We start from the raw sequence: 16,203 nt of genomic DNA, 5'->3' as shown, positions 1-16,203 counted from the left end.
GCCACGCGGGGCATGCGGGCAACCCAAAGCCAGGTGTGCCCCCCAGGCTATTGAAATGAAGAACAAGCAAGCAGACAAACAAAAAAAAAAAGCAAGCAAGATTCTGTGCCCTGCCCCCCCCCCGAATAAAAAATGCATAAATTAACTGCAAAAATCGGGAAGCAGAAAACCAAACGCGCATGCTGTCACTTACATGGGGGAGCTGAATGCCCACAAAGATGGAAGTAATGGACGCCAGGGGCACTAAAAAGGAGGGGGGCGAAAAGGGGTGTTTGGGTTTCGGAAGTTACTTCCTGGGTCCAGTGTTCCCCATCTGAGGAATAGGTCACCTGAGACCCAATCTCCACCAGCACGCAGCATGTCCGTGGGACAGATGTGCACTTGTACCCCTGAATCTACAATTTTTTTTGAATGGCATCTTGCTGTTGTTTGGTGTTTTTTAGATACGTGGCATCATTTTTGTTTACTTTCTTGATGCTATAAAGTAATTTCTTAAATCTGTCTTCCAGTGTCAGTGGCTTGTAGATTCAAGGAACGGTAGCATATGGATATAAAGTCGTTATTCTGTTATTCAGCAACAGAGAATCCACGTGGCAAGTGGCAGAGCAGAAGGAAAAAGAAAGTGCCCTGGTTATTTCTCACTGGAGTTTATAATAGTAAAGTCTCACTTTCAGTTCTAACCTAGGCTGGATCTCGGCTATTTGCAGGTTCCCATTAAGCTCTAAACTTAATTTAATCTATATAGCAGGTCCTATTTTTAGTTATTAAATTTCAAAGAGGTTAAGTGACCAGCCCAGGGTCACAAGATTATAAGGAGTGCAGCCAAGATTCTAAAGGGAACTGACTCCAGAACCTTCAGCCTTAACCACCGCTTGCTCTCCCACTGACTTTAATTTCACCCCTTTATATACAATAAGAGAACAGGCCGGGTGTGGTGGCTCATGCCTGTAATCCCAGCACTTTGGGAAGCAGAGGTGAGGGGATTGCCTGAGCCCAAGGGCTCGAGACCAGCCTGAACAACATGGCGAGGCCTCATCTCTACAATCAATAAAAAAATTAGCCACGCGTGGTGGTGCACGCCTGTAATTCCAGTTACTTGGAAGATTGAGGCAGAAGGATCACCTGAGCCCAGTAGGTCGAGGCTGCGGGAGTGAGCCACTGCACTCCAGCTTGGGCAACAGAGTGAGACTTTTGACTCTAAAAACAAATGAACAAGCCGGGCTCGGTGGCTCAGCCTGTAATCCCGCGCCTTTGGGAGGCTGAGGTGAGTGGATTGCCTGAGCCCGCGGGTTCGAGACCCGCCTGGGCAGCGAGACCTCATCTCTACCATAAAAAAATAAAAAATCAACCGGGCATGGTAGCGCATGCCTGTAATTCCAGCTACTCGGAAGGCTGAGGTGGAAGGATCGCCAGAGCCCAGCAGATCGAGGTTGCGGTGCCCGGGAGCGGCCACTGCACTCCAGTCTGGGCGACAGAGTGAGACTCCAACTCAAAAAAAAAAAAAAACGAACAAAAAACCCCAAGTCAAACCACAGGAGGTCAGGCACCCTCTGTATATGTAAGAATCTATAACATGCACACATGAAATGCATGTTATCTCTTTAGAGATGTATTTCATGTATGTAGACTCATTGGGAGTGGGAGGGACAGAAGGATTACCTGCCAAGGGGCCTCAAATTCCAGCTGCTGGAATTTGTGCAGAAAAGCAGAATGAAATCTCCACCAAAGTGCTCATTCCTTCTGAAAGCTATCCACGCAGCACAGGACAAATGTGAGAGTGAGAGACTCCAAAAACCCAAGGCCGCCAGGACCTCCCTGAAGCTCCTGTAGGGTCTGCAGCAAGGAACAAAATAGCATGGCAAGCATTTAAAAAAAAAAAGGAAATTATGTCCTTCGCAGCAACATGGATGGAACTAGAGAACTTCACCCTAGGAGAACTGACTCAGAAATAAAAAACCAAGCACCGCATGGAGTCACTTATATGTGGGAGCTAAATGGTTGCAAAGATGAAACGAATAGACACTGGGTAAGCCAAAATAGGGGAAGGAAAGGAAGGAGGGTTAGGGTTCAACAAGTTACTTTTTTGGGGCCGGGCGCGGTGACTCATGCCTGTCATCCCAGCCCTTTGGGAGGCCAAGGCGAGAGGATTACCTGAGCCCAGGAGTTTGAGACCAGCCTAGGCAACATGTAGAGACCTTGTCTCTAAAAAAAAAAAAATTATTTTTAAGTTAGCCAGGGCCAGTCTCGGTGGCTCAGCCTGTAATCCCAGCCCTTTGGGAGGCCAAGGCAAGTGGATTGCCTGAGCCCGCGGTTTCGAGACTGCCCGGACAACTTGGTGAGACCTCGTCTCTACAATAAATCAAAAACATTAGCCGAGCATGGTGGCACGTGCCTGTAGTTCCGGCTACTTGGAAGGCTGAGGCAGAAGGATCGCCAGAGCCCAGCAGGTTGAGGCTGCGGTGGCCGGGAGCGTGCCGCTGCACTCCAGTCTGGGTAACAGAGTGATACTTCAATTCAAAAAAGAAAGTTAGCCAGTCCTGGTGGTGTGCACCTGTAATTCCAGCTACTTGGAAGGCTGAGGCGGAAGGATCGCCGGAGCCCAGCAGGTCGAGGCTGTGGTAGCCGGGAGCGGCCACTGCACTCCAGTCTGGGCAGCCGAGTGAGACTCCAACTCAAAAACAAACAAACAAAAAAAGTTGCCTATTGTGTACAATTTTATTATCTGAAAAATGGGTCACCTAAAATCCAATTCCCATCACCACACAATATGCCCACATAACAAACATGTACTTGTACCCCCCAAATCTAAAATAAAAAAATAGGCCATTGACAGACCACTGCTACCATTGCCAGGCCATTGTGGCCAGTGCCTTGCTAAGCTTTGGTGTGGCCATGTGCTCTCTGAGCTATGGCCAAGCCATGTTTTCTTAAACTTTGGCTTCCTCCCCTACTTTGAGGAGGTGAATCACCTCTTTCTCTCTTTCTCCCTAATTTACTTTCTAAATAAGCTATATTTTCGAATCTAAAAATAAATAAATTAAATTAAATAAATCTACATATTACTTTTGACTCTCCCAAAACTTAACTACTGACAAAAAAATAACATGGCATGAAGATGTATAAATGTGTCCACCATATGTGTGGAGGTGTGTTTGAAACATGAGCACAGACACCTGTGAGGGGAGACTCAAAAATAACCAGAATTATCTTTTGCAAGGTGGGCCCTTTATAGTACAGGCTTTCCCACTAGGTAAGTGTTCTAGGAACCCACTGGCATCAGTGTACCAGCTAACATTGTGATGAGGAGCTGTGTTTGGCGTTAGTGAAAAAAAAATTTTTTTTGGAGATGCTTTCAACGTGTTTTCCCATTTCATGATGGGTGAATTACAAGCACATCTGCCTACACCATGCTGAGTGTTCAGCAGTTTTTTTTTTTACCAAAAATGGCATGACCTCCCATGCCCACCCTCCCTATTCACCCAATATCACCCCAGTGACTTCTGTTTTGTTTCCCTGGAAGAAAAAAGTCCTCAAAGGGAAATATTTTGCCGATATGTAAAAGGCGAAACCCAAAACAGCAGAAGTACTAAGAGGCATCAAAATGGACAAGTTCTGCTCTCTCGCCCTCTCTCCCCCTCTCTCTTTCTCTCTCTCTCTCACACTCTCTCACTCTCTTTCTTGCTTTTTCTCAGTTACAGACCCTCTCTGTAACAGCCCCTTTAATAAATCTCTTGGTCCTGGCAAAAAAAAAAAAAAAAAAATGGACAAGTTCAAAAACTATTTTGAGCAGTGGAAAAGTGTCTTCATAAGTGTATTACATCAAACAGACAGTATTTTGACGGTGACTGAAGCTTAAACATGGAAGAATAAATACACAATTTTTAAAAAATTCCAGGGTTGTTGGGGTCCCCTCTCAAACATATGTGCTATACACACATGTCCATCATAAGTGAAGATTTCCCCTTCCTTACAGTTGGAATGGAAGACAGCATAATGCATAACACAGCATTTTCTCTCTGGAGCAATGTGGACTGTGTACAACGTGGTGTTTACACAGGTCTGCCATGGCGAGCACAGAGTAGATCCTTGGTATATTTGCTGACCAATCAGTTAGAGAATCAGCTTCATATATCTGTAAGCCTTGTCAGTAAACAGGACCCTCAAAAACTCTGGAGTGAGAAGATTGAGAAGAGAATTTTGCAAAACTTGATACAGTTTGCTTAATATTTCAAGTCAGTAGAGTGCCCGGGAGCAAGTTGCATTTGCTTCCAGTGATCAATGACAGACAACTATAAACAGTCAATCCATTCATTCCGTTTGAGTCTTAGTAGTTCAGTGACAATCAAGTAATTGACGATGCTGCCCCAGTACAGAACAGACAGCGAGCTCAACCTTGGGGCTGGAGAATGAACTTCATGTAAAGACCCCTTACAATGATCATGGAGGCTCTTCCTCTCCCTCTTCCCTTTCTTTATCTCACTTTCCTGAGCAGTTCAATGCTAAAGCCGTTAGGTGAGCAATGCAAAGTGGTTGTCTATGTAGCCGCCTTCCACAGTGGCCCAAGCAGGGCATTGGACCCCAGGCAGAGAGAGGAGGGTGTCAGCACAGGAGGGTTGCCCAGCATGGGTGTCAGAACCTAAATGGGGTGTGGATACAGCCTGGCCTGGGTATCAGAACCTGAGTGATTCGAGGATAGCTTTTATGTGGCAGGGTGGCACCATGCGTGGTGTTGGAGCACAGGCTTGGTAGGAAGGCGTCTAGATAGGGGAAGGGTGCTGGTGGAGATGAGAGATTGGTTACGTACAGGGAGATGATCAAATAAGTAGATAATGGGAGACAGGTATGAAACTTGGAAGGCTGAGGCAAGAGAATCATCCTGAGCCCAGCGGGTCGAGGTTGTGGTGGCCGTGAGTGTGCCACTGCACTCCAGCCTGGGCAATAGAGTGAGACTCCGACTCCAAAAAAAAAAGAAAAGAAAAAAGAAAAGTTTGATGAGGAATAGGATATTTACAGTTTCAAAGTACTTTCCCACAAAATACATATGATTAATTACTAATAATATTACATATATGTGATACCAATCGGGATGATTCTGCCTGTGCACAATAAATCAATCACTGTGACAACGGATTTTGCAAAAGAGAAAAGATTGGTTCACAAGGCAGCCCAGCGAGGAGGCAAGAGAACAGCTCTCAAATTTACCACCTCTAAAATAAGATTTGGGGATATTTATGGGTTAGAGAAGCCAGGTGGTCCGAGGTGTAGGGAAAGGTGGCTGGCAGCAGGGAAAATGAAGCAATCGGTGATCTATGCAAGTGTGGTCAGGGTTCATGGCACTTCATAGGACACACGTTCAGAAGATGGCAGTGTTGGCATGACCTGAGGGTGGAGAGAGTCTTTGGCCCTCTGAAATCAAAAGGCCATCTCCTGGGCCCAGTTGCAGGGTCGATGGTCTCCAGCAGTTTGAACAGAGCGGGAGCTGCCCAAGTGCCCGAAATGACTTAAGCGACTGCTACTGTAGCGACATAGAAATGTTATCTACAAGGAAGCTAGTGAAGGTTAAGTTAGTGTTCAGCAGTGTGGCCTTCAGCCTTGTGGAGTGGGGAGAGCAAGCAACCAAAAGCAAGCAGGGTAGTCTAAGTGTGGCAGACCTAATCAGATTAACCCTTCAGTTTCATATGTAGTACTATGTTTCAGCTGCAAGTAATGTAATTGATGCAAATATTCATTACAAAGGGAGAAAGAATACCTTCACATCATCAGCGATGGGATCATTGAAATTGTGTGTCACCTGATAGGACAAAGTGAAAAGACCACTTCTGTGATATTCCTGTCCAGAATAAATAACCTGAACCCATTTATGAAGAGACAGCTGACTAGTCCAAGTTAAGGGACTTTCTAAGAAATAACTGGTGTGAAATCTCCAAAAGTGTCAAACTGACACTTTTTGGTGTGGTGGCTCACACCTATAATCCCAGCACTTTGGGAGGCCACAAGTTCAAAGTTATAGTGAGCAATTATTATACCACTCCAGCCTGGGTGACAGGGCAAGGCCCTGTCGAAAGAAAGAAAGAAAGAAAGAAAGAAAGAAAGAAAGAAAGAAAGAAAGAAAGAAAGAAAGAAAGAAAGGAAGGAAGGAAGGAAGGAAGGAAGAAGGAAAGAAAGGAAGGAAGAAAGAAAGGAAGGAAGAAAGAAAGAAGGAAAGAAAGAAAGAAAGAGAAATAAAGAAAAAGAAAGAAAGAAAAGAAAAAAATTGGTTAGATCAGGCCAAAGTTCCAAGAGGAAAACAAAATCAGTGACTGGGATCAGTAAAATAGAGATAACAGAGGAAACGTTAGTAAACTTGAAAACTGAACAATAGAAACTACCCAACATTAGCAGCAAAGAGAAAATAGACTAAAAAATTAACAGAGCCACAGTGATCTGTGGGAATAAAATGAAGGATCCAGCATCATGTTATCAAAGTCCAAAAAAGAGAGAAAAAAACATGAGGCCAAAAATATTCAAAGGTCTGATAACTCAATTTTTCTACAAATGGTGAAAGATATAACCCAGAGATTAAAAAAAAAAAAAAAAAACTGAACAGACTTCTAACAAGATAAGTCTAAGGAAATATATATATATATATAAAGTCAAACTTCTGAAAACTAAAAGCAAAAAAAAAAAAAAACTTTGAAAACAGCAAGACATAAATTACATCATAACTATAAAGGAAAAACATTTTTTAGACAACAGCATATTTCTCGGCCGAAATTGTTGAGACCAGAAAGAAGTGGCACAGTATTTTCAAAGAGTGGGGAAAAAGGCATCATCAATCTAGAATTCTATTATCCAGTGAAAATATCTTTTAAAAATTAACAGGATATCAAGACATTCTTAGATAAAGGAATACTAAAAATTTGTCACCAGCAGACCTACCCTGAAAGAATGACTAAACAAAGTTCTTGAAATGGAAAGGAAATGATAAAACAGATAAATACACTAAGCAGTCTTCCTGTTGAGTTTTTTAGAGTATCTTTGATTGTTGAAGCAAAAAATTATAACATTGTCAAATGTGGTTCTTGAGGTAGGCAGAAGAAATGTTCAGACCATTAAAAGTGAGGGAGAGTAAAAAGACTTAAAGTAATTATAAGGTTTCTATACTTCAAACTGGTTAAAATGACAACTCCAGTAGACCGAGATACATGTCATGTAATCTGTAGAGCAGCCATTAAAAAATTTACATGTAGGCAACCCCTTCAGCTCCCCTCCCCACTGTGGGAGCTTCTCTGTCCTCTCAATAAATTCTACTTTCTAAAAAAAATGTACATGCTAAATCACTATAGATAAATCGAAATGGAATTCTAAAGAAGGTACAAGTAGTCCACAGGAAGGCAGGAAAAAGAAAACAGAAAACAAAGAACAGAGGAAACAGAGGGATAACAAAAAAAATTAAATGGAAGACCTAAGCCCTAACATACCAATAATCACTTTAAAGGTAAATGGCCTAAATACACTAATGGAATGATCATTGGTAAACTTAACTTCCAGGGACCCAAAGTCCAAAATTGCATGTTCTCACTCATAAGTGGGTGCTAAAAAATGTGTAGGCATGAACATAGTGAAGAACAGAGGATGGAGACTTGGAGGGGGGGCATATGATGGGAAATTACTGAATGGGTACAATGTACATTATTTGGGTGACGGATAGCCTAAAAATCTTGACTTGGCCACTCTGCAACCTACACCTGTAACAAAACTGCATGTGCCCCATAAATCTGTACACATAAAAAATGAAATATATATATTTTAAGATTATGCAGGCCAGAAAGAAAGAGGGAGGCAGTGCAAGGAGTTGAGAGCCGAGGCAATAGTGGCCATGAAAGTGGGGAGTGGTGGTAAGGATCAAGTATACTGTTAAAAAAAGACAACAGTAACCCAAGCATAAGGAAGGCAGATGCCACGTCCACCGGGCCTCATGCTGTGGGCTGCTGAATGCAGCCATGGAAGCAGAGTTGTCAGGAGCCACAGGCAGGATTTGCAGGAGCCACGCATCCATTCAGGTTCACACTGAACCCTGATTTTCCCCTACCCACCAGCAGCTATGAAAGGGCATACCTAATGTCGTTCTCAAAGCCTGTGGGCTTTCATTTTAAGTCTTTAGAAAGAAGCGTGTTTGCTGTGACTGCAAGAATTTTTGCTTCACTTGTTCAGACTTACAAGAAAATCTCCATAGATGTTCTGCTTGTCACCTGTTACAAGAGACAGGCTTTCAGCACCCTCGGTGAGTGCGACCAAAGACCAAAGGGAGAGCTTATGGGTGGAGACCGGACCTCCAGACCTCGAACCTTGGCAGAGGTACAAAGTGAAATAACTTCAGCAAACACAGGAGAAGAGGGAGGAGGAGAAGGAGGAGAAGGAGATGAAGACGATGCGCTGAAGAAGAAAACATGGAGAAGCAGAGCCCTGGGCCCTCCAGAGAGGCCGTGAGCGCTTCCCTGTCTCAGTCATCGAAGCTTGAAGATGTGGACAGGATGAGTGTTTGCCAGCTGAAGGCAAACCTGGCTCAGAATTTTGTCACCTATTCTGACTGTTGTGAAAAATGGGAGCTGGTAGAGAAAGTAAACTGGTCGCACCGAGGGAATGAAGAAAATCAAAAGTTGCAGGGCAAGCAGCTGCAGCTGCAGGACGAGGAAGACGACAGCCTGTGTCGCCTCTGCAGGGACACCATCATCGACCGTGGCCGTCTCGAGTGCGGGCACACGGTCACCCACCCCAAGTGCGGCAAGTGCAGGAGTGAGTGTCCCACCTGCCGGCCGTCCGGATGTGAGCTGTGCACGTGTTCAAGTCCTGACTCCAAGGAGATTCTAATCAGGACCCTCATCTCCAAATTGATCCCAAACATTTCAAGGCACAGAAGGAACGGGAACTTGCTGTTCAAAGGCTGAAGCTATTCTTAAAAATTATTTCACTACGTATTGGGGACAGAAAGTTTCCTCCTGAGTTGTGGAAACACTGATCCATGCCATGAGCCTGTCGCGTATGGACACATGACTTACCGGATTCAGCCAGGGTTTGTCACAAGTTCTGTAAACACCAACTTGTTGAAGTCAGATTGCTTGTGACATGTGGGGAGGTACTACTGTCTTCCTTTTTTTTTTTTTTTTTTGAGTTGGAGTCTCTCTCTGTTACCCAGGCTGGAGTGCAGCGCACGCTCATGGCCACTGTAGCCTCGACCTACTGGGCTCAGGTGATCCTTCTGCCTCAGTCTTACAAGTAGCCGGAACTACAGGTGTGCACCTCCACACCCAGCTAATTTTTGATTTATTGAAGAGATGAGGTCTCACCAAGTTGCCCAGGCTGGTCTCGAACCCATGGGCTCAGACAATCCACTGCCTCGGTCTCCCAAAGTGCTGGGATTATAGGCTGAGCTACCAAACGCCAACCTTTTTTTTTTTTTAAATGGGAGTCTCACTCTGTCACCCAGGTTGGAGTGCAGCGACAGGCTCATGGCCAGCACAGCCTCCACCTGCTGGGCTCAGGCGATCCTTCCGCCCCAGCCTTCCAAGTCACTGGAACGACAGGCACGCGCCATCAAGCCCAGCTAATGTTTTATTTATTGTAGAGATGAGGTCTTGCCAAGTTGCACAGGCTGGTCTTGAAACCGTGGGCTCAGGCAATCCTTTCACCTAAGCCTCCCAAAGTGATGGGATGATAAGGGTGCGTCACCATGCCCAGCCATACTGCTGTCTTTGGAAGACACTTAGCCTGTCCACTTATTCCCCTCTCATCTCATTTTTAGCTTAAACTATTCAGATGTTTGAAACTCCTGTTCTCTCTGTCCATTGTCCACAAGTGACCGACCTGGAATATGCCGAGCATGGCCTCTCTGAATGTTCACTCTATTAGTCACATATACATTAAATGCTAATATTTGATGAATGTAAATTTCCACATTGTTGCTACTTCTGCATTGAAACATAATTGGGAACCAGCATTCTATAGCCAACTGCCAGGGCCTTAGACTAAACATGTCCATTTTTGTTCAGGTACAGCTTTTTATAGCAAGGGCTGCATCTAGCTTCTTTAACTAGAAGTGTATGCTAAATTCTTTACGAATGTGTGATTTGTTTACACAGTTTTGTATGGTGAAGGCGTATTTTCAGTGCTGGCCACTAGCTGATTTCAACTTTAGGCATAAAATTAGATTTTAAAAGCTAAATAAAATAAAATAAAATAATAAAAGACTCTACTGGAACATTACAGATTATTCTAGGATACTATGAATGAGAACAAGACACAAGTTGCAAACTAACATTTCAAAGTTAAGTTTATTCCATGCTGTTGCCCATATGTCAGAAAAATTGTAAATGTATATAAAAATCTAGATTTTCCATTTTTAAATAAATAATGTAGCAGGTCAGGTAATACTTGTTCCCATTTCCAAATGACAGCAATCATGTGGAACTGGGAAGTAGATGTCCCCTCCAGACAGTTTATCAGTGTCCCCACCGTCACATGGGCATTCCTATGTGCGTACACTCCGTCCTTCACCCATTTACCTGCTTGGTCCATCCAAATAGTTGCATTTGCTATACCTTGTGTAAGGTATTTGCACAGACAGAAGGATACTGCCTTGAAGCTTTAATGCAAGAAACCATTAGCAGGTATTTATAAACATAAGTCAGATAATGTCCCTTCTTTGCTCACAGCCTTTAGTTGGTCCCACATCTCACAACAAATGAAAACCAAAGGCCTTAAATAATACTAGCACAACCACAGCTTCTGGGTCACAGGCTCATCTTCATTCCTGTGGCCCACTGAATATTGTTTGTTTGTTTGTTTTTTGAGTTGGAGTCTCACTCTCTCACCCAGACTAGGGTGCAGTGGCATACTCACGGCCACTGCAGCCTTGACTTGCGGGGCTCAGGCCATCCTTCCTCTTCAGCCTTCCAGGTAGCTGAAACTACAGGCATGCATTACCACATCTGGCTTATTTTTTGGTTTATTGTAGAAATGCGGCCTCACCCAGTTGCCCAGGCTGGTCTCAAACCCCTGAGCTCAGGCAATCCTCTTGCCTCGGCCTCCCAAAGTGCTGGGATTACAGGTTTAAGCTGCCACGCCCAAGTTTGAATAGTCTTAATATACACATTTTCTTAGTAAAAACAATACATGTTCACCGCAGGAAAGTTGAAAAACATAAAACATGTAAAGGGAAAACATGACTTAAAATTCCCAGTCTAAGATAATCACTGTGATGATTGTTTTTAATACATATACCTTTTCGTAACTCTATTTGTAAGAAAGACAATGATAGTATGATGCAAATTGTCAAGTCAATAAACATTTTGAAAACAAGAAAATAAAAAGATTGGTAGAGTGGGTTTTAAAAAAAGAACCAACTATATGCTGCCTATAAGAAATTTCAAATATAATGATATAGATAGGCTGATAGTAAAACTGAAAAAACATATTCTATGCAAACATTAACCAAAAAACAAGGGGCAGTGGCTTATTAATATTAACAATTAATATCAGCTAGAGTAGAAAATTCCAGGGGACAGAAAGGAATGTTATGAAATGATAAGAGGACCAATTCACCCCAAAGACACAGAAATCATAAATGTACATATATACATGATATCATAAATATTTATGGTAGCACAGATACCAAATATGTGAAGCAAAAACTGATAAAACTGAAAGGAGAAATAGATAAATCTACAATCATAGTTGGAAAGTTCAGTACTTCTCTCAACAATTGATAGAACAGCTAGACAGAAAATCAGCAAGGATAATAGAAGAACTCAACAATGCAACCTATAGGTTGTAATTGATATTTATAGAACAATTCATCTAGCAACAACAGGATACATATTCTTTTCAAGCATACATGGAGCATATACCAAAATAGATGGTATCATTGATACTACATATCAAAATTTGTGGAACATAGTTGAAGTAGTGCTGAGGAAGAAATGTTCAACACTAAATTCTTCCATTAGAAAAGAATAAAAATCTTGCTAGGCATGGTGGCTCAAGCCTATAATCTCAGCACTTTGGGAGGCAGAGGTCAGAGGACTGCCTGAGCCCATGGGTTTGAGACCAGCCTGGGCAACTTGGTGAGACCTCGTCTCTACAATAAATCAATAAATGAGGTGGGTGTGGTGGCACACACCGATAGTCCCACCTATTCAGGAGGCTGAGGCGGAAAGATTGCCTGAGCCTAGCAGGTCCAGACTTGCAGTGACCGTGAGTGTGCCACTGCACTCCAGCCAGGGCAAGAGAGTGAGACTCTGACTCAAAAAAAAAAAGAAAAGAAAAGAAAAGAAGAAAAACCTTGATAGTTTAAGCTCTCACTATAAGAAACTAGATCATGGAGTAAATAACAAAAATAAGAGCATAAGTCAATGAAATTGAAAAAAGATACACTGAAAAATGAATGAAACAGAAAGTTTATTTTCTGAAAAGATCAACAAAATTGACAAACTTCTAGCTAGCAAGACTAACAGAGAAAAAGAGAGAAGACACAAAGGGGGCTAGTACTACAGACCCTGCAGTCATAAGAACATATACAGAATGCTACAAAAAACTCTGCATACATAAATTCGACACCTTATTTGAACTGGATCAGTTCCTTGAAAAACACAAAATTTCACAACTTACCAACGTGAAAGAAGCATTTGAATAAACTTATAACTATTAAAGAAACTGTACTTTTATTTTATTTTATTTTATTTTTTTTGGGTTGGAGTCTCACTCTGTCGCCCAGACTGGAGTGCAGTGGCCACTCCCGGCCACCGCAGCCTCGACCTGCTGGGCTCCAGCGATCCTTCCACCTCAGCCTTTCAAGTAGCCAGAATTACAGGCGCGCGCTACCACGCCCCGCTAATTTTTTGATTTATTGTAGAGATGAGGTCTCGCCTGCCCAGGCGGGTCTTGAACCCACAGGCTCAGGCAATCCACTCACCTCAGCCTCCCAAAGGCGCAGGATTACAGGCTGAGCCACCAAGCCCGGCTAGAAACTGAACTTTTAATTTTTAAACATCCCAGAAAGGAAATCTCCAGGCCCAGTGCATTTCACTGGAGAATTCTACCAAATGTTCAAAGAATTAGCATCAATTCCACACTCTCAAAAAATGGAAGAGGAAGGAACACTTCCCAACTCATTTTATGAAATGAATACTACCCTGCTACTAAAATCAGACAGAGACAGTACAAAAAAGGAGAAACTACAGACCAATATCCCTCATGAATACAGACACAAAAATTCTTCACAGAATATTAGCAAATAGAACTCAGCAATATATAAAAAGGATTATACACCTTCACCATGCAGGGCTTATTCCAGGGATAGAAGGCTGGTTGAGGATTCAAAAATCAATGTGATCCATCCTATTAACAAGCTAAAGAAGAATATCATATGATTGTATCAACTGATGTCAAATAAAAAGCATTTGAAACAATTCATCACCTATTCATGATTGAAACCCCTTAGGAAACTAGGAAGAGAGAGTAACATATATTGTATGATTCCATTTTTATAACACTCTTGAGGTGACACAATTATGGAAATTGAAAACAGATTGGTGGTTGCCAGTGGTTAGGGACGGTAGAGGAAGGGGGTGAGTTTGAGTAGTAAGAGGCAGCAGAAAAGAGATCTTTGTGGTGATAGAACAGTTCCTTATCTTGATGGCTACAGTGGTGACACAAACCTACAGATGGGATAAAATGTCATGGAAGTATGCACACACATTGTGATATTACTTTCCTGGTTTTGGTATCATATAAAATGTAAATCATTGGTGAAAACTGGGTTAAGAGTACCCTCAACCTCTCTATACTGTTTTTGCAACTTCCTATGGATATAATCATATCAGGATGAAGGATTTTAAGAAAACAAAAGACGTTTTTATTGGGTTGTGTTTGTATTTATAAATTAACCTAGGTCTGGCCAGGGGCAGTAATTCACACCTGTAATCCCAGCACTTTAGGAGGCCAAGGCAGGAGGATTGCTTAAGCCCAGGAGTTCAAGACCAGTCTGGGCAACATAGCAAGACCTTATCTCTAAAAACAAAAAATAAAGAAAGAACTAACTTAGGGAGGATAATGTGTTTATTTTGTTGAGAAATACTGTGCAATAATAATGAGTATCTTTAAATTTACTATTACTCATCTATTTACTATTAAATTTACTATTACTCATCTATTTTTGTGTATTTGAGTTTAAAGTTTTTCTCATAAAGGCTTTTAACATTTCCTAGATTGTTATTTTTAAGTATCTAAACTTTTCTTTGCTATTATTAATGGAAGTTTTCTTTTTCTTTTCTTTTCTTTCTTTCTTTTTTTTTTTTTTTTTGAGTTGGAGCCTCACTCTGTTGCCCAGACTGGAGTGCAGTGGCCGCTCCTGGCCACCGCAGCCTCGACCTATTGGGCTCCGGCGATCCTTCCGCCTCAGTCTTCCCAGTAGCCGGAATTACAGGCATGCGCTACCACGCCTGGCTGAATTTTTGATTTATTGTAGAGATGAGGTCTCGCCGCCCAGGCGGGTCTCGAACCCACGGGCTCAGGCAATCCACTCACCTCAGCCTCACAAAGGCACGGGATTACAGGCTGAGCCACCAAGCCCAGCTTCTTTCTTTTTTTTTTTACAGACAGGGTCTTGCCAAGTTGCCCAGTCTAGTCAGGAACCCCTGGGCTCAAGCAATCCTCTCATTTCCACCTCCCAAAGTGCTAGGATTACAGGTGTGAGTCATTGTGCCTGACTTGTTAATAGAGGTTTTTTTCTTCCAGTATATCCTACTAGTTATTATGTTTATAAAATGAAGGCTACATTTTGTATAGTTTTATCATTGATTCCATAGGATTTTCCGAATATCCTGTTATATCATCTACAAATAGAAATCACTTTTCATTATCATTTCTAATTATTATTCTTTTAATTATTTTTATCTAATTGCGTTTGCTAACAGTTTCAGTTTAACTCAAATAGTAGTAGCGGGGAAAAAAAAAAAAGACACATGGGATTTCTAATATTGAACCATGGTTGAATTCTTAGAATAAATTCTTCTTGGTTGTGCGTGTGTGGCTTTTGTTTGTTTTTATAGATGGGGTCTTTCTATGTTGTCCAGGCTGGTCTCAATCTCCTGGGCCCAAGCAATTCTTCTGCTGCAGCATCCCAAGTAGCTGGCACTGCCAGCACATGCCCAGTTGCTTTTCATTTTTTTATTTTTATGTTTTAGGGACAGGGTCTTGCTATATTGCCCAGCCCTATATGGTATGGATTCTGTTTGTTAACCTTTTACTCATTATTTTTGCATTGACATTTATAAGGGAGCCATTTTATGTATTTTTATCCCCTACCCACTGCAAGGTAACAGAACCTGCTTAGACAGTCCATGTTCCAGCTCATTAACCATGAGCCTTACAGTTTTAGACTTTAGTTTAAATACAGTATAGAAGCCCCAAAAACAGCATATAGAAGGTTCCCTAGGGGTTTCCACACTGCATGTCTATGAGAAAATGTGGTTGACTGAGAACTGGCCTTCACTCTTGAGGATTGTTGCAGAAGGGAAGAAGAATACACAACACCCTAACACGTGTAATTCCTAACAGTATTGACCGCCCTTTTTTTGCCCCACTCACCCTCTCACTCTCATCATCCCTAAAATGGCCAACATAAATTTGCCACAAGACCTAAAGAAAACTCATCATGGGGTTTTTAAAAACGTGGACAGGCCAGGCTCAGTGGCTCAGCCTGTCATCCAGCACTTTGGGAGGCCGAGGCGAGTGGATTGTCTGAGTCTGCCAGTTCAAGACCAGTCTGGGCAACTTGGCCAGACCTCATCTCTACAATAAATCAAAAAATGAGCTGGGTATGGTGGTGCGCGCCTATAGTTCCAGCTCCTTGGAAGGCTGAGGCAGACGGATTGCCGGAGCCCAGCAGGCTGAGGTTGGGGTGGCTGTGAGCGTGCCACTGCACTCCAGCCTGGGTGACAGAGTGAGAATTCAACTCAAAAAAAAATAAAAAATAAAAATAAAATAAATAATAATAAATAAAAATAAATAAAAACGTGGACAGCTTGGACTCACAACAAAAAAAGGGTAGTTTTCAATCTCATTAGGGTATACATTTGCATTGTAACAGGAAGGCAATGCCATTGGGGTTGACCCAGTGGTTTTTAAAAACTCAGAATAGGGCCGGGCACAGTAGTAGTTTCAGCA

Source organism: Carlito syrichta, unplaced genomic scaffold (assembly GCF_000164805.1).
Source record: "Carlito syrichta isolate Samal-C Ts95f unplaced genomic scaffold, Tarsius_syrichta-2.0.1 Scaffold304596, whole genome shotgun sequence".
In the NCBI taxonomy this organism is placed as follows: domain Eukaryota; kingdom Metazoa; phylum Chordata; class Mammalia; order Primates; family Tarsiidae; genus Carlito; species Carlito syrichta.
Note: the sequence above shows the minus strand (reverse complement) of the source record.